This window comes from Mesoplodon bidens (genome assembly GCF_964165515.1).
Source record: "Mesoplodon bidens genome assembly, chromosome: 16".
Taxonomy (NCBI): Eukaryota; Metazoa; Chordata; class Mammalia; order Artiodactyla; family Ziphiidae; genus Mesoplodon; species Mesoplodon bidens.
Genome location: NC_138173.1, coordinates 66,084,744 through 66,102,844, shown reverse-complemented (window position 1 = coordinate 66,102,844; position 18,101 = coordinate 66,084,744). Strand labels below are relative to the sequence as shown.

General features: G+C 53.5%; 1 long non-coding RNA gene across 25 annotated transcripts in view; it reads right to left on the bottom strand.

The window, feature by feature from the left end:
- LOC308630271 overlaps nt 1–18,101 on the bottom strand; it is a 369,427-nt gene that overhangs the window by 284,029 nt on the left and 67,297 nt on the right. For 24 of the 25 annotated variants that reach the window (XR_014017791.1, XR_014017792.1, XR_014017793.1 and 21 more), the window contains one exon: nt 15,625–15,982. This is a non-coding gene — a long non-coding RNA (uncharacterized lncRNA). Of the gene's footprint in view, nt 1–15,624; nt 15,983–17,217; nt 17,640–18,101 lie in introns of those variants that run through there. The other variant, XR_014017815.1, reaches the window with a different exon arrangement.

The window sequence follows — 18,101 nt, the reverse complement described above, 5'->3', positions numbered from 1 at the left end:
AGGACAAGAGACGGAAGACTGTGGGCAGCTTAAGCCCCTTATTGGGGCTCACTCTGCTTGGAGTGGCTGAGGAGGTGATTTCAAGGAATCGGTGGCCAGCTGGGTCCCATTTCCAAGGCAGAGAGAAGGAAATGTGTGCCGCGGGGAGAGAGTTAGGCCGAGCAGAAGGAAATGCTTCCAGGCTGGAGAGCTTTAATGAGGCCCTGAACCTGGCAGAATCTGCCAGCACCTGGCACAGAGCACAGATAGAGGGGACCCACCCAAGCAGCAGTGCCCTGAAGGGGTCTCTCAGGCAGCCATGCCCCATGGAAACACCTTCAACAAAGAGGCGGCAGTGGCCACAGTCACACATGGCCCGGGATTCATCTTGACACCCTGTGGCTTGCCGGCAACAAAGGGCACACACGGGGCCTAGCTCAACGGACCATGTTTTCTGATCATCCTACATGCAGGGGAAATGCTGGCTTGAATGGAGGTGCTGGGGAGCAGAAGCAACGAGGACACTGTGCTTGACCCTGTGGGACTGACAGGGAGGACGCTGGGGAAACCACCCACTCCAGAACAGCAGAGCACAGGCACCTGCACGGAAAGGCCGGCTGGATGAGGTGACGTGAGCTGAGCCTCCGAGTTAGGAAGAAAGGAGAGGGTATAAGAGTGACCCTGTATTTGGAGTCAGTCTGCCTGGGGTCAATCCTATTGCCGCCATTTACAACTTGTTGAATTCTGGCGAATTCCTTAACTGCTCGGAGCCGCCTTTCCTCATCTCTCACAATGGGGAGAATCCGACTTCTCCAGTAACATGGGGCAGAGTCAGCTCCAGAAGGCTGGATGCCCCTCTCTGAGTGCAGTGCTATAACCCAGCAGAGTGTCACCTGCATGACTCTGCAGCCTCTCCCTTGGTTCAAATCCCCACTCGGCCACCTACTGGCTGAGGGATCTCTGGCAGATTACTTAACTCCCCTGAGCCTCAGTGTCTTCATCTGTAAAATGGGAGCGGTGATAATAGTATCCATCTCATAGAGTAGTTGTGTGGGTTTCACGAACTGACACGTGTAAAGACGCCTGGGAACTGCTCTAAACTTTAGCTATTAGGATTATATAACCTTCCGTGAAACAGACAATCCTTCTTCCTAAACTGTCTATGTGTTTAGTATAGATTTCTGCACAGCGAGCTGAGTCCCAGCTCCAAACGCTCAAACTGCGGGGGTCACAGAATTGAAAAACAGGTGGCATCTGAGGAAACGGACTCTCCCCTCAAGGCAGTGAAGAGACGGCCAAAGGTCCAAGGCTCACCCAACCGGGGGCACTCAAATCCAAGCCGCCTCCAAAGGCTGGCTGCACCCCTGCCCCCTCCCCATCCGCCAACGTCCCGCCCCGAGCCGCGCCCGTTCTTTATCCATCCTGAAACCAGCACCGCCCAGGGACCTGCGGTGAGGTTCAGTTAAAACAGTTTTTGGGAAGGAAAGCCGCACTTTCTGTCTTCACCGAAAGATAAGAGGAATCTGAGACCCGGATGGAGCCAGGAGGTCCTGTGCAGCCCCGACCCCGGGTCACAACAGACACACTCGATTTCCCAGAGCAGGACAAGCGCTCTAAGCACGCCTGCAGATACACGGCTGGCGCTGGGCTCCAGCTCTACGGCTGTGCCTCTGGGCAAGTTCCTTAACCTCCCTGGGCCTCAGTCTCCTGTCTGTAAGACAGTGAGTACGCAGGGGTTATAGTCTTGACAAGACGGAGCCCCGAGCAGCACCCGGCTCGCAGGAGCCTGTTCCTTGGGACTGCCATCTCCCTGGGGGCTCCAGCTCCATATACTTCACAGCGGCTGCAGTGCTCATGGTCTATAGCCCTGCAGAGCCTTTGCCAGGCCAGCAGGTTAAGCCTGGCAGCCGGGAGCAGCAGCCACTCTGTTGTGCAGGTCCGGGACGCACCGGGCAGGAGGCAGCGTTCCTGGAGGTGGGGGGGTGTCCCCGACACAGGTGCACTTGGATCCACTCAGCTGACACACTGCCCGAAAAAGCAATGTCCAGATCAAAGGACCCTGGCGGTCAACCAGAGGGAGGAGCTCCTGAGAGGAGCTGGGCAGACGTGGAGCCCAGATGGGGAGGTCCGGCAGTTCCGGGAGTCCTGTCGGGCCCCCGCCTCATCCCACACAGTGCAGAGCCGGCAGAGGAGCAGGTGGGTGTCCGCAGGTGCTGCTTCAGACCCTCCCAGTGCAGGCACTGGGACTGACGAGCTGCGGGAGCCTGAGTAAAGCCCACATCCCCGTCCCTTCCAGAAGCCTCAACTGTGGTGTCTTCATCAGAGCTTCTGCAAGCAAGCCTCCCCCACCAATATGTTAGCACAGAAATGCCTTACAATGATCTCTAATGCCCTCCACCACACACACACACACACACACACACACACACACACACACACACACACACACACACACACACACACACACACACACACACACACACACACACACACACACACACACACACACACACACACACACACACACACACACACACACACACACACACACACACACTGTCTCTCTCCCTCCTCCTGGCAAGCTAGTACAGTGATTAACAACACAGGCTCTGGAACCAGACTGCTGCGGCTGGAATACCAATGCAGCCACTTTTTAGCTGTGTGACCTCAGACACTGTACTCAGCCTCTCTGATCCTCCGTTTTTCTCATCTGTATAATGGGGCTAATTATAGCGCTGCAATCCTAGGATGATTGCAGGAATTAAATCATATAACAGATGAGGCCTGATGTGCCTTGCCCAGGACTTAATAAGCACTAGATGAATGTCAGCTCTGATTATTTGTTACTAATCTAATTACTATCATCAGGGAGCCATTTAATTTCACTGATCTGACTGGTATGGGCTTCATGGGGTATCAGTCCAACAGAGATTTACCAGCGACAGAGAACAGTTAAGAAAATAGGGAGGGGGCTTCCCTGGTGGAGCAGTGGTTAAGAATCCGCCTGCCAGTGCAGGGGACAGGGGTTCGATCCCTGGTCTGGGAAGATCCCACATGCCGCGGAGCAACTAAGCCCGTGTGGCACAGCTACTGAGCCTGCGCTGTAGAGCCCGCGAGCCGCAACTACTGAAGCCGCGTGTCTCAACTACTGAAGCCCGTGCGCCTAGAGCCCGTGCTCCGCAACAAGAGAAGCCACCGCAATGAGAAGCCCGCGCACCGCAACGAAGAGTAGCCCCCGCTTGCTGCAACTAGAGAAAGCCCACGCGCAGCAACAAAGACCCAATGCAGCCAAAAAATTAATTAATTAATTAATTAATTAAAATAAAAAAGAAAAGAAAAGAAAATAGGGAGGGATTAGACTTCTTTGTCGGCTTCCTTCAAGCACGACCATTTCAGGTCAGGATTTCACACCTGCCCCACAAAACGGAGGTCCCTACCCAAAGTCTTCAGATCAGGACACCAAAGCTCAGACAGGCCCAGGCAACAAAGCAGGTTCCAAAGCTAGGAAATGTGTTAAGGAACAAAAACCAGCTTCAGAAGCGTCACCCCGTTGTGCATGTTTTCATCACTCCACACCTCTCAGCACCCCCATCACCCCATCGCCCTCCCCACATGGCCAGGGGACACCCACACCCCGCTAACCGCCCCCCAGCCCTAATGTAGCAGAGCTGGCCTCGAGGCAGGGGCGAGGATGGACATGGTGCGCGGAGCCTCGGGGCTGGCCCCATAAGCACAGCCTCTGCGCCCCCCTGCCCCGTCCCCCGCCCCGCCCCCAATTAGAAAAACCGCCTGCCGCTCTCGAGCTGCAGGCACACGGTGAGTCCCCGGCCTCAGGGACAATCCCAGAACAACAATCCTAGAAGCGAAAGAGCTCGAGGGCCCTGTTTCTGTCTGGTTCCAAAATCCTTTAGCCAAACAGTTTCCCCGCAACCTCCACTCCAGATGGCTGGTCACTGCCTCCCAGAGGGTAATCCCTGTGTCTCTGCAGGGGCTGCCCATTGCCCAGCTTCCCACCATGCAGGCCTCCCCATTCCTGGACCCCCATACCCACCCCCCACACACCAGGCCCCCCAAGGACAGCACTGACCCCCAGCAGAGCGCCCAGCGGTTCTGAAAGGTCCATCCCACCCACTGAGCTCATAAATGAAAAGCAGTGTCCATGGGTCACTCCCCAGACAGCTGCCTCCCCGTATTAAACCCGCATGCGCCAGCTCAGGAAACCGTCCCCTGAGTGTGGGCGGGTAGTACTGCTCCCATTTTGCAGCTGGGGAAACTGAGGCTCGGAGAACTGCCCAGTCTAGGGTCACCTGCTCGTAAGTAACAAGGCCACGGTGCAAACGCAGGCTTCCTCACTCTGAGACACACCATTTTATTAATCCCCTTTTATACTGGTTTCCTGCCGTCGCATCTGATTTAGGGAGGGGGAGGCATGTCCTTCTAGGACCAACCCTGAGAACACAGCAGACATTCACTTACAACCACTGACTGGTACACAAGGGGAAAAGCAGCCTGCAGGATCCCATCCCCTTTAAATCTGGAAGGTCCCAACCGGGTCTCTGGAGAGCTCTGCATTCATCCGCAAACACGAATTGGCCCCACGTTAAGGGCTTTGAGTACAAGGTGAGCCAAAACCTGGCCCTCCCACCAGAAATGCTCCCGGGCTCCTAGCAGAGACAGACCCACGCGGCAGAAGCACATCAGAGAAAAGGGCACACAGGACAGAGCAGCTGGCTGTGCCAGGGAAGCCAGCAGGCCTTGCAGACCCCCCAGCTGGGCGCAAAGCCAAGACCAGCAGGGACTGGCAGAGGTGGAACGCCGCCCAGCAGATCCGCCATCTCCTCTCACCACAGGTGACGGTGGTGCACTTCACCCCCTTGTGACAGTGGCCCTTGGACGGTGGCGGCTCTCCCATCTAAAAATTCCACCTGGACGTTTTTAACCAGAGGTCCCACCGCGGATTCAGAACTGCCTGGAACCCCACAGGACTGACAAAGCACAAGTCACAAGGACCAACTCTCCAAACTGCGGGCCACTCTGAAAACACGAAGCCCAGCTCGTCCGAAACCAACTGTGTGTGGGAGACGGAAGTTTGGTTGGGTTTCGTGGAGCCATAGCTCACGTCGCCTCAGCATGTTACCCAGAAGAAAAAGAAAGGAAAGAGGCAAATGCCAAAAAGATAAGGCAGCCACAACATGAAGATAGAGAGGAGTCTGAAGGATGCAGGGCCACAGGATAAGTGAAATGGCATTTCCTCCTTAGTCACTGGCAGGCACGAGCCCAACTCCAGGCCAGCAAGGCCGCTGGAGCCACGTGAATCGGCCCCTTGTTCCTGGAAGAGGAACTGAATCCGGAAGAAGCTGGGGTGGAATGTGCCCAGTCCTGCCCCATCTTCCTCTTCCTCAGCACCCACCCCCCCAAACACCCCCATATTCCCCATAAACCCCTGCCTCGGAAAACCCCAAATCCATGATCCCTCGGCTGATAACTTCAAAAACAAAATCCTTTAAAAGGCAAGAACTCCCGGAAAAATCCAAAGATTTCCCATTATCTTCCTGCAGCCCAGGCTTCCTGACCCAAATCTGGTCATTTGAGTCATCTCCTAATAATCCAGGAGTCGTCCACTACATGACCTGAATTGTCTGTTGTAGGGTTTTTTATTGTTCCCACAGTCCTGCCTGTCCCACCCCGTCTCCCCTGTGGCCATGGGAACAACATGCCCCCTGCAAGCCAGCAGAGCCGGGGTACAACTTCCTGTCCTCCCCAAGTGCCGGCCAGCAGGTCGTGACTTCCGGAGACACCGCGGGAGAACCAGGGGCTGTAAATAGAGCAGGCTAGTGTCACTCCCATCAGGCACAGAGCCAGGCCCCCCGCAGGGTCCCCTCTGTCCATCTGGGACCAGAGTCCTGGCTTTTCCCGCGATGCGTTTTGACATTTCTGGGGCAGGGAGCAGGCAGCCTGGGAAACATGGTCAGGTCCCAGGGAAGGTCAGAATCCCAGCTTTATTCAGCCTTACTCGCTGGGTGTGTGAACCCATCTGAGCCTCCGTGTTCACACCTGTGACGTCAGACCCGTATAGCATTTACACCTGTCGGGGTGGCTGGGAGAATCAGTTCAATCTTGGCACATCGCAGGAACTCAACGAAGGGTAACAGATACCCAAGCACTGTACCATCGATGTCTACACGTCGACACCTGCTATGCCCACTATGCCAGACCTGACCACTTGACAGAACGTCTGAGAACAAGACTCAAACATTATACCATAGAAGCATCAGGAAAGCACTGGCCTCTCCAGGCAGCAAGAAAAGAGCCCTTCCCTTCATGCCCCACATCCTGACACCTGGGAGCACAGGACGCCAGACGTGTCCGTAAGTCTTTTCTCACCCACTCACCACACCACAGTCTGCTTAGCCTGAGCCTGAATTTCCCCTAATTTTTGTGTTGCTATCGAAGCATTTATCATCCTCAGGAAGATGCAAAACGCCAATGCTATCTGAATTCAAACGCAATGTCAACTTGGAAACCTCAAAGCCACGTGGAGGTGGTGCTACCTAGGGAGCAGAGGAAGCCTCAGGACAACAGTGTGGCAACCTGTGGCAAGGCTGAAAGTGTGCCTAGGCCGTGCCCTGCATCCCTGGGGACACCTACGCGTTCACCTGGAGATGTGTGCAGGGAAGCTCACCCTAGCATTGCCTATGGCCGCAAAAACCTGGAAACAAGCCAAAGTCTACCACGAGGGGCATGAAGGATCAGCCACAGCAGTGGCATCACCCAAACATAACAAGGGGTGAAAAGAGAAAACTGCAGCCATCACACCCCTACATTATGCCACTTCCATAAGAATTTTAAATATCCAAAGGGTGCCTCGAATGCCCTCCAAATAGACCAAGTTCAGAAGAGTGGTACTTCTATGAAGGGAAGGAAATGGAACGGGAGAAGAGGTCCTACAAACGTCCATTTTCTCTCTAGCTTTTTTTTAATATCTACAAAAGCAATGATCCAAAGCAAACACGCAACATCATGTAACACTTGTTAATCCTGGGGGTGGGAATAGGGCCATTGTTAAGTGGCCCTCTGTGGCTTCTCGGTTTGTGTTTCAGATCTGGATGATTCACATCATGCAAAGAAACCCCCAAACGCAGCAGCGTCACCGAGAAGGACGGAGCGGAGCGGAGAGCTGGGGGCACCCATAGCATCCCCAGAGCACCGCTACTTTAAAGGGAGGCGGGGCTGCCTGCATCCTGAACACGCCTCCGCGGTCTAGTGCCACTTGGCCTTAACCCTGTGGCATGTGCTCGACCCAGTCACCTCTGCCACCTTCACACTCCCTCCCCGAGGAATCAGGCTCAGCCACCAACGCTGGGCTCTGAAACTCAACCAGACACGGCCACGCTGTCCAGCTCTCAGGCACCTTCCCAGTGGTGACTCATTCGGTCCTCTCAACAAGCGCACGAGGGGCACAAGGCAAGGACCGCCCCTTAATTGAAAGATGAGGAGCTGAAGCCTCAGAGAAGTCCGAAGAACAGCATGAGCTGATTCAACAACCAGAAAACAGGACAGTCTCAGAAGCAATCCGCCTCGCAAATCTGACCCAAGTCCGGGGTTTACTCTGCGTCAGGTTCCGAGAAGGGGGACTAACCACCAGCTGGGTTTTACAGCTGAGGTCATCTAAATTTCACAATAACCAGCTTCACAGAGGAGGCGATGAAGGCCCAGAGAGGCCAAGCATCCCACCCAAGATTACACAGCCAGGAAGCACCGGATTTTTCTAACACACCCCCATCACCTCCCTGGAGTATTTCTCCATCAGGAAAATTCGCTTTCTGATGAGTATCCTCATATTCCCCGAGCATGCAACAAGGAGTTTCCAGGGCCCCTGGGTGAGCAGAAAGCTGGGGGCTTGTCCTGGCTCATGTTTATTTGTTTATGTCATTGCCTGCTAAACCCGGACCTGAACCTCTGAGTGACTCAGAGACCTCACCGGGAGCAGCTGCTCTTTGGTTGGAGCCAGATAAGCCTCCACAGGGCAGGAGGGGAGGCTCAGGGCCGTTCCTGGTAATTAGGTGGAGCCGATCCCCTCTCCCCAGAAATCCCCACCCCCATGTGGAGTCATAGAGGGTAGCAGATAGGTAGATGGGAGGGAAAGACCCCACTGCCAGCAACTGCCCTGCAAAACCAGCTATGAACACAGCTGCCACTTTAACAAGACCAAGAAAGGGGGACCAAGCTTCCCCCCACCACCACAGGTGCCAGCAAGGTGACAGGTGAGAAGAGAGATCAACAGGGCAGATGGGAACACAAGCGCACAGCCAAGGCCCCGAAGCTCCTCGAAGGCCCACCATAGCCACCCAAGTCCCAGAGTTGCAGACACAGACAGAGCTGGACTCCAGCCTCCAGCGTCCTAAGCTATGGCATGTCACTGCCTAGCTCTGGCCTCCGAAGCCTTTTCCCTGAAGGTTCTATAAAGCAGAAGCAGAGAGCATCTCCTGAAACTGCAGCCACCCACAAAAGCGTGTTCTCTTTATCCTACACCACTAGTCCTAACTGAATACAATGTATGGGTTCTAATGTAAGAATAATGAAGAAAATGTTCCCCCTTTTTTTTAAGGCAGCTGAGTCTCCTTTCAAACTTCTCACACAGCCCCTCACTCCACCCCTCCTTTGGAGAAATTGAGAATCATTCCCCAACTTTCTCAAATATGCTCCCCATCTCCCCTGATGGCCTGCCTTGCCTCTCACATTAGCCAGGTTAAACAGGTGCCATAGGGAAGGGGCTCAAACTCACCCACGCTGACCCAGGCTTCCAGCGGCCAAGGCCAAGGCCCTGCCCCACTGCGTGAGAGATTTTTTGTGTAGTAGCTATAAACCTTCCATTGCTTCCAAACCCGCTCAGGGATAACAGGGTGTTGGGGAAAGGGTGAGAGGTCAAACAGAGACCCTCCTGGAATCTGCCCCCTTCATTAACTCTGGAATTCCGCAGGCCAGTGTTTTCTCAAGGCTTTTTACACTAAACACTCACCCAGGAGGAGGGGACGGCCATTCTCACACTTCAGGCTCCAGCTAAAAAAGCCAGGACCTGGCTTCCTGGGATGAGGGAGGGCCAGCAGCCCCTAGGCCCCCATGGGGAGGAGCTAACACTGAAGGAGCAAATACTCAGGTAAGAACTAGAGATTCAGCGGTGTTATGGTCCTGACTTTGTGGATGATGAAAGTGAGGCTCAGAGAGGTTTAGGAACTACCGCAAGGTCACACAGCTATGAAACAGCAAAGTTTCACAACCTGGCTGTGTTTTGTTCCAAAGACCACAGTCTTCCAACAACTGCAGCTCTCAGCCAAAGGAGGGCAAGGATCTCCCAGCCGGTCCCAGGCACCCTGTGAGGTAGGATCCGGGCACCCAGGCCTGCCACTCAAATTAGCACTGAGGCCTGTGTGTAATTCCAGGGCTGGAAAGAGCATCCAACACTGAAAACACGCCTCTGAAATGACGCCCTAAAGAGTCACCAAGAAGACCCCTTGCTGGCGCTGCAGCCCCTGCCAAAATGCACGTGTCTTTAGGTTTTACTATGGGTCAGAGCATCAGAGGATGGCACATAGTAAGCCTTCAACAAATGTCTGCTATGCACATGGTAAGAGAACCGACAGTGTGAAGACCTTTTGTATTTTCCGTAAAACCCCAAAGCAAGCGCCATCCATATGCTGCTTAACAAGCCTCATACGAAGACTACATCTTGTAACAAGTTTTTTATAGTGTTTATAGCCAGGAGGAGTCTCTCACGTTCAAAGACAAACAGGTTTCCTTCACTTAGACCAAGGGGCAAACTATAGCCTGTAGGCCTTTTGCCAGTTCTTTTTCTTTTTAATTAATTAATTTATTTTGGGCTGGGTCGGGTCTTCATTGCTGGTGAGGGCTTTCTCTAGTTGCGGCGAGCAGGGGCTACTCTTCCTTGCGGTGCGCGGGCTTCTCATTGCGGTGGCTTCTCTTGTTGCAGAGCACAGGCTCTAGGCGTGTGGGCTTCAGTAGTTGTGGCTTGCGGGCTCTAGAGCGCAGGTTCAGTAGTTGTGGCAAACAGGCTCAGTAGTTGTGGCTCGCGGGCTCTAGAGTGCAGGCTCAGTAGTTGTGGCGCACGGGCTTAGATGCTCCACAGCATGTGGGATCTTTCCGGACCAGGGCTCGAACCCGTGTCCCCTGCATTGGCGGGCGGATTCTTGACCACTGCACCACCAGGGAAGTCCCTATTGCCAGTTCTTATAAATAAAGTTTTATGGGAACACAGCCATGTCCATTCATCTACATACTGTCTATGGCTGCTTTCCAGACACAAAGGCAGAACTGACTAGTAGTGACAGAACTGTACAGCCCACAAAGCCAAAGATATTTACTACTCATCCCTTGACAGAAAAGGTTTGCCAAGCCTTGATTTAGACACAAATATAACCTAGTCAGTGTGTCGTGCTAACCAGGAACTCAGAACTAAACTTAATGTTCAATATTAGTAACTTGCGCATCCTCAATGGTCTTTATTTCCATAGGTCTGTATGTTTTGATCCTCTAATTCCTTTTTTTTTTTTTTTTTTTTGCAGTACGCGGGCCTCTCACTGTTGTGGCCTCTCCCACTGCGGAGCGCAGGCTCCGGACGCGCAGGCTCAGCGGCCATGGCTCACGGGCCCAGCCGCTCCGCGGCATGCGGGATCCTCCCACACCGGGGCACGAACCCGTGTCCCCTGCATCGGCAGGCGGACTCTCAACCACTGCGCCACCAGGGAAGCCCTCTAATTCCATTTTAACACTGGGTTTAAAAATAGTGAATAATCCCTGAGTGCTGATTATATGTCAGGCACTGAAGTAAGCTCTTCAATATGATCTCTTATTTAATTCTCACAATAAGCCCATAGGGTAGGTAATATTTATCCCCTATGTACTGAGGAGAAATGAATGAAAAAAAAATGAATGAATGAGTCCTGGATGGATTGCATAGTGGTAATATTTACTACTTCATAATCCAATCCCAGAGAGTAATACAGGAGTTGATTGGCAAACTTTGGTGTTCAATAAGTAGAATACAGTTGGCAGAGCTGAGATCAGTAGACTTTGTCAATTCAAGCAGAATTATAGGATTATAAAGTACTATCATTCCGAGATTCTTTTTGTTTTCAATCTAGCTTCAGACTGAGCTGTGCAATCGTTTCATCATGAATCTTCTGGATTTAGGGAGGATCACAGTGGGCTAAACAGCACAGTGACATAGAGCTACTCAGGTCAGTCTGAGGAACACTCTGTCTCCAGTGATGTGGCCAGGGCCACACAGCCAAAGTGCCACCAATCGAAGCAAGGACATGTGCTCCAAATTTAGCCCTCTGCAGAGGGCTGTGTCCACATGTTGCTACCTTAACATTTTTGCAAAATTGACCTTTTTTTTAACTTACATAACTACATCCTAAGCAGTAATATCTGCAAAATCACAGGTCTCCTATGCCAATCATGGTCTTTTTCTAATTCAAGTTAAAATAAATATAAAACATTTTTTTTAAGTTTGCCCCTCTATAACCTAGAGGCATCTTGTACACCTCACTGCACTCTTGAGAACCACAGGCCAAGCAGGAGCAGGGAGGCTGAAGGCTGACAGATAGGAGGGCATGCCAGCTTCTCCACGCTCTCCTGAGATAATCTTGGTAGTTTTCCAGATCTCTCTGAACCTCAGTTTCTTCATGTGTAAAAGTGGGGTTCCAGCCACTTCCCCAGGTTGGAAGATTAATCAAGCTTTGATAAACACCATCCACTAAGCAACCCCATGGCTGTTCAATGACAAGCCTGGTCTCCAGACTCAGCCGGTGTGGACCCCAGGAGCCCAGGCCCCCCCATGGGAGAACAGGTCCAGGCTGCTAAGCCATCTCCAGGAATGCTGGCTGGGGTGTCCGTGGAGGTGGGGGGCAGCCCTGCATCCCCCAGACCCTCCCCCGTCAACTAGAATGTGTGCTCTCAATCACCACAAGGGCCTATCAGTTAATTAAATTTTTTTTTAAATGGTCGGGCATGCTCTAGCAGCAGTCTGGGGTAACAGGGCTCAAAGAAAAATGGGTTCCTCCAAGCAGCTAAAAACAGACTTGTGAGATGATATTAGGCCAAGCAGAAATGCAAACTGGCCACACAATTGCAAAGAAAAAACTGGAGGAGCCGATGTGGACCCAGAAAATGGCAGCAGAGCAGCTGCGCCAGGCCCACCAGGACCGGCACCACCAGAAGCATCCTGGCTTAAACCTGTCTTCCCAGAGTAAGTGCTGCTGCCTTCACTCCCAGGCTAGAAGAGAAATTAGACAGTCTCCCTAGCAACGAGGGTACCAAGGCCCAGAGAAGGGAGGTGATCTGCCCGAGGTCACACAGTCACTGGGGCTAAGAAGGGAGTAGAACTTGTGTCTCTCAGTTCCAAGCTGTGTGAACCAGCGGCTTTGGAATCAGTGAGAACTGGGTTCCAATCCTGCCTGTGATCCCTGGGGGAGACCTGCTTCGCCTGTCTGGCCTCCCAGTTACTTCAGCACTAAAAGAGACTGTTCTAGTGCCCACCCCATAGGTCTGGTCTGGGGCTGGAACAGAATAAGGTCTGACACGTGCCCTGCACAGAACGTGGCTTAACAAACGGCGATTATTTCCACATCTGTGCCCGCAGGGTGCACCCTCGCAGACACGGGGCAGCTGCTCGGAGCAGCCAGAGAGGGGGGAAAGCGGGCATCTTACTTCTCACCGTGACCATTCTGTGCCTTCTGGTGCCCAAGCCCACCCACCCCCTCCCGGGAGGAGCGTGAGATAACCCAGACCACCACAATGGGGTTATTCTAGGGAGTAACTGATAAAAGGAGAAAAAGCAGGGCTGCGGGCCATGTGATAAGTGAGGGCGCAACTCTGCAGCAGGAGGGCGCAGGGAGATGGCAGAAGACATGTGAGGGGCCTGGGAGGGCAGAAGCGGAAGGGGCAGTGCTGTGCCTCGGGGTCCCCACTCACTTGCCTAGCTGAGCCCCTCACGTCCCCAGGAAGAGCTCTGATGGCCATTGCAAGCCCAGCCCAACCTCCCAACCCTCCAAGGACCCCCAGACCCTCAAGAGTCCGTCCCGGAGGACTCCTCTCCCTGTCCTACTTGGCTGTGGACAGCAGCGAGCATAGCAACTGTCACCAATTCCTCCCAGCAGACCATGGACCCCTGGGGGTTGTACTGTGACCCCAACCACACCTGGTCCCACGGCCCAGCATGGGGCCTGCTTCCCCCATACAGGGAGCACAGAGCTCTTACTGAAAGCCTGTCTCTCCCAGGTGACAAAGAGAAACCCCATCCTAAGGACCCCAGGAGCATTCCACAGCAGGCACTGCTCCACACACACACACACACACACACACACAACACACACACACACATACACCACACACCACACACACCTCACACCACACAAACCACACACACCTCACACACCACACACACACCACACACATCGGACACACACCACACGCACAAACACATCTCACACACCACACAAACCACACACACCTCACACACCATACACGCACCACACACACACAACACACAACACACACATGCACCACACACAACACACATACCACACACACCACAAACACACACATACCACACACACACCTCACAGACCACACACACCACAAACACACACACACCTCACACACCACACACACCACAAACACACACACCACAAACACACACCACACACACACACCACACACACACAAACACCTCACACACCACACAAACACACCACACACCACACACACCACACACACCACAAACACACACACCACACACACACACCACACAACACACCACACACACACCACACACACACAAACACACCTCACATACCACACAAACACACCACACACCACACACACCATACACACCACACGCAACACAACACACACACAACACACACACAACACACCCTTCTCAGCCTCCTGCTCTGCCTTCTCTTGGATAAATAACCTTGGGCAAGTTACATGGCCGCTCAAAGTTCTCAGCTGTAAAATGGGCACACGGCTGTCCGCCAGGGGAACTGCTGGGCTGACCAGGTTACACAGATGCTCAAACAGCGCGTCTCCCTCTAGTCGGTCCTTTTCACAGCCGCTGAAAGAAAAGCACCGAATCACCACCTGATCTGATCAACTACGATGCAGTAAATAAGAGACCTGCCGTGTGTTTAGGCTGTGAACGAGGCACACATGTCTCCTGACCTCAGATTATCTTCTAGGGTGGGAGAAAGACAGGAAATCAAATACCTTGCCTAAGTGGTTATAATATCACAACGCAGGGAGGAGCTGTGGACCAGGACAGCAGGGAATAACCAGACGGCCATTACTTCCACGAGGAGGTCAGGGAAAGCCGTGCTCAGAAATGCCGTCGGGCCTGAGCGGAACCATAAAGAATGCAACCAAACTCGAACCCCAGGCACCGCCCCTCGTGCCGTCCTGGCAGCCAAGTGCCAGGTGGCCCCAGGTGACCTGAGCGCACAGGGCACTGGCTGTTGGAGCTGCCACTCTCCTGGGGGCAGCCCAACGCCAAGGCAACATCCCTCAGAGCCACCAACCTCCCAGCTGCCTGGTCAGGACAGCTTGTCAACTGCAGAACTGCCGGAGTCCTCCGTCTCCGGGCCCAAGTCCGGCTGCTCGCTCCCTCATGCGGACAGGAGGCTCCTTTCCCTCGCCTGCTGCCGGCCGGGCCGCTCGGCCTTCCCGTGGGCTCTGGGGACTGGGACCTTTGATCAACTGTCCACGCCAACCAGCAGTTCCCAGTTCAAAGGCCAGTGCGGCCCACCTGGCTCTGCTCAGAAAGACTTCCAAGGCCCAAGCCACACCCCTCCTTCCTGGAAGCCTTCCCCCAAGCAGCCGTGAGTGACCTTCCCTCCCACGTGCTGAGCATCTGCTGTGTGCCAGGCACAACGCTGGGTGTCGGCACGTGCACGACTATTTTGGGACCAACACCAACCCTATGAAGGACGGCGATGAGTCAACCCCACTGGGTAGAGAAGGGCAAGGAATGCAGCAGTCACTTGTCCTGAGTCACTCCACAGATACGGTTACAGATTCCAACCCAGGCCCTCCTGGCTCCACAGGCACCCAGCGGACGCTCAGTTCTTGGTTTCCAGCCGTAAGGACAGAGCCAGAAAATCCTCTCCCTGTGCCTACCCTCCCTGTTTACAGTGTCTGCAGTGTCTTAACTCGCTAACGGTCGTGTCCTCATTCACCCTTTCTGCAGCAGGAGACGTGCCAGGCACTATACAGTGTCTTGTAGACACAGAGCCACGCGGAAGAGGCCCCGGCCTTCAAGGCACGTATGATCTGGTAGGTGAGGACAGACACACGAACCAGGAAAATCAGTAGAGGGTGACAGGCACGATGACAACCTCAGTGACGGCTCCTTGGAGGCACCTCTCCATTTCCATCTGTCCCACACACACACCCAGCACAATGATGCCAGACACACAGAGCGAGCTCGTCAAATGCCAGCCCCTTCTGAGAGCCGGTCACGTGGTGGTGACCTCTCTCCCGCCAGCCAGGGCAGCAGCAGCTGAAGCCCAGGTGGGTGCTGGACAGGACACGCGAGAGATACGTGAACAAGGAGAAGGGGGGCCTTACGTTTCATAGGGGGCCCCCGAGGGAGCTGGCCGAGCCCCAGCCGAACATTCCTGTCGGCAGCAGGGGCAGGAAGCTTCAGTCCTCCGTCCACCAGGGGCATCCAGGCTGCAGGATCCACGAGGCACTCAGCCAGGAGCTTCCTAAAACCGCCTTTAGCATCCAGAAATGGGGCGGGTGTGTGTCACTGGAGAGAGGGCTTCCACCAGCGTCATTCCTCAGGCGGCCGAGAATCACTGTACATCCACACGGCTCAGAAAAGCCTTCAGGGAAGCTCCATGCAGCTGACAGGCACAGCCTGACAGGCACAGCCATCTCGAGGGACCATCTTTTTAATTCCTTTCTGGTCAAAAGATCAAGCCTGGGGATGGGAAGGAGAAAAATCGATCTTGTTACAATCACGGACCCAGAGCAGCAGTTATTCTTCCTTCCTTATGTTTCACCTAATACACTGAGAGGGGAATCACTAAACATAAGGCCCTGCAGCTCTGACACTAAAATAGAGGTGAGGCCAGAGACAGGGGTGGGGAGTGTCCTACAGGCACCAAAGCCCTCGCACCAAGGGAACTTTCTACTGCTTAGGGTTCCTTCTTAGGAACTATCCAAGTAGGGCAAAGGGGCTGAGGTACAGCCGTTATAAACAGGAGGACAGAAAGTTCCGGAAGGGTTAGGTGGCTGGCTTAGGGAGTGGCCGGCACAGCCAGGCCTGGCACACTGCCCTGGGCTCCCCTGCACGGCCCAGAGGTCCCAGCTGAGGGGGTTTGGGGTCAGCTGGTAGGAAGTAGTTCTCTGTTTTGTTTCTTTTTAAAGATAACCACAAAGCCTTGGCATCCTTCCAGGCCTTGTCCTGTGCTATGAACGTCTTCAGGGGCAGGGCCTGGGGCCTGTTCCTTTTTTATTCATTCCTTCAGCAACTGCTGAGCGCCTACTAGGTACTCAGTACTGTTATAGCTATTGGGGGAGACCTTGGTCTCCTAACCCGGAGCACTTAACTTACCCTAAAGATAACTGAAGAACAAACAGATGGGTCCACAGTGCTTAGGGCTTGGGGCTCAACAGCCACCTACCCACCCATGATAACAATACCTGCCCTTACGCAACAGCAGTTACCCTGCTAAAAGCTCTGGCCCCCACCTGATACAATCCCCAACCACCCTGAGACTCCTGCCCTTATTTTCCAGATGAGGAAAGATAGCCATAGACAACTAGAAAGAGTGGAGCCTGCATCTGAGCCCAATCTGTCTCCTAAGTCTGCGCCCTGATCCAGGATGCCTACCCGAAGGGCCGTGGCTAAAACTTAGTTCCAGACATTCCCCCTGCATAGAATCTTCATTTAATCCTCACCACAACCCTATGTGTTATATAACATTCTCATCTGACTTCAGAGATGAGAAAGCTGAGGCCCAGACAGCTTAAGCCACTTGCCCAAGGTCACACAGCTAGGAAAACCACAGAACAGGGATTGGAAATCAGGCAACCTGGCTCCAAAGCCCGTGAGCTTGACCATTACGTCAACTGTCACCAATAGCAACCATTGCTGCAATTACACATTTTCCAATACTTAGTGGTGTAAGACAACACAATTCATGAGCTTACAGTTCTGGAGGTCAGAAGTCCAACACAGGTCCCACTAAGCTAAAATCAAGGTGTTGGGGCTTCCCTGGTGGCGCAGTGGTTGAGAGTCCGCCTGCCGATGCAGGGGACACGGGTTCGTGCCCCGGTCCGGGAAGATCCCACATGCCGCGGAGCGGCTGGGCCCGTGAGCCATGGCCGCTGAGCCTGCGCGTCCGGAGGCTGTGCTCCGCAACGGGAGAGGCCACAGCAGTGAGAGGCCCGCGTACCGCAAAAAAAAAAAAAAAAAAAAAAAAAAATCAAGGTGTTGGCAGTCTGTGCTCCTTTCTGAAGGTTCTAAGAAGAATCTGCTTCCTTGTCTTTTCCAGCTTCGAGAGGCTGCCCACATTCCTCGGCTAGTGGCCCCTCCCTCCACCTTCCTCTATCACAGCATCTCTCAGCCCATTTCCATCATCTCACCTCCTCTGACTCTTCTGCCTCCCTCTTCCACTTTTAAGGTCCCATGAGATTACACTGGACCCACCCAGGTGATGCAAGATAATCTATCTCAAGGTCCTGAACCTTAATCTTATCTGCAAAGTCCCCTGTGACAAGTAAGGTAACATATTCACAGGTTCTGGGGACAAGGACATGGGCATCTTTGGGGGTCATTATTCCATCTGTTGTTGCAACCATGCCAAAGGGCGTCCATCCTCTGTGTTACTCATTCTTCAGTGACCAGAGGTCAAAGAGTGAGTCCCCTTGTTCCATTTAAACCGACCTGACACAGCTTTTAGACCCAAGAGAAAGATGGGTTCAAAAGGAAGCTTAAATGTCTAAATATCAGGCCCCAAGACAAAAGTACAGGAGAGTGGTTTAAACATTAGAGTTGGAAGTCAAACTACCAAATTTACTAGCTATGTCACTCT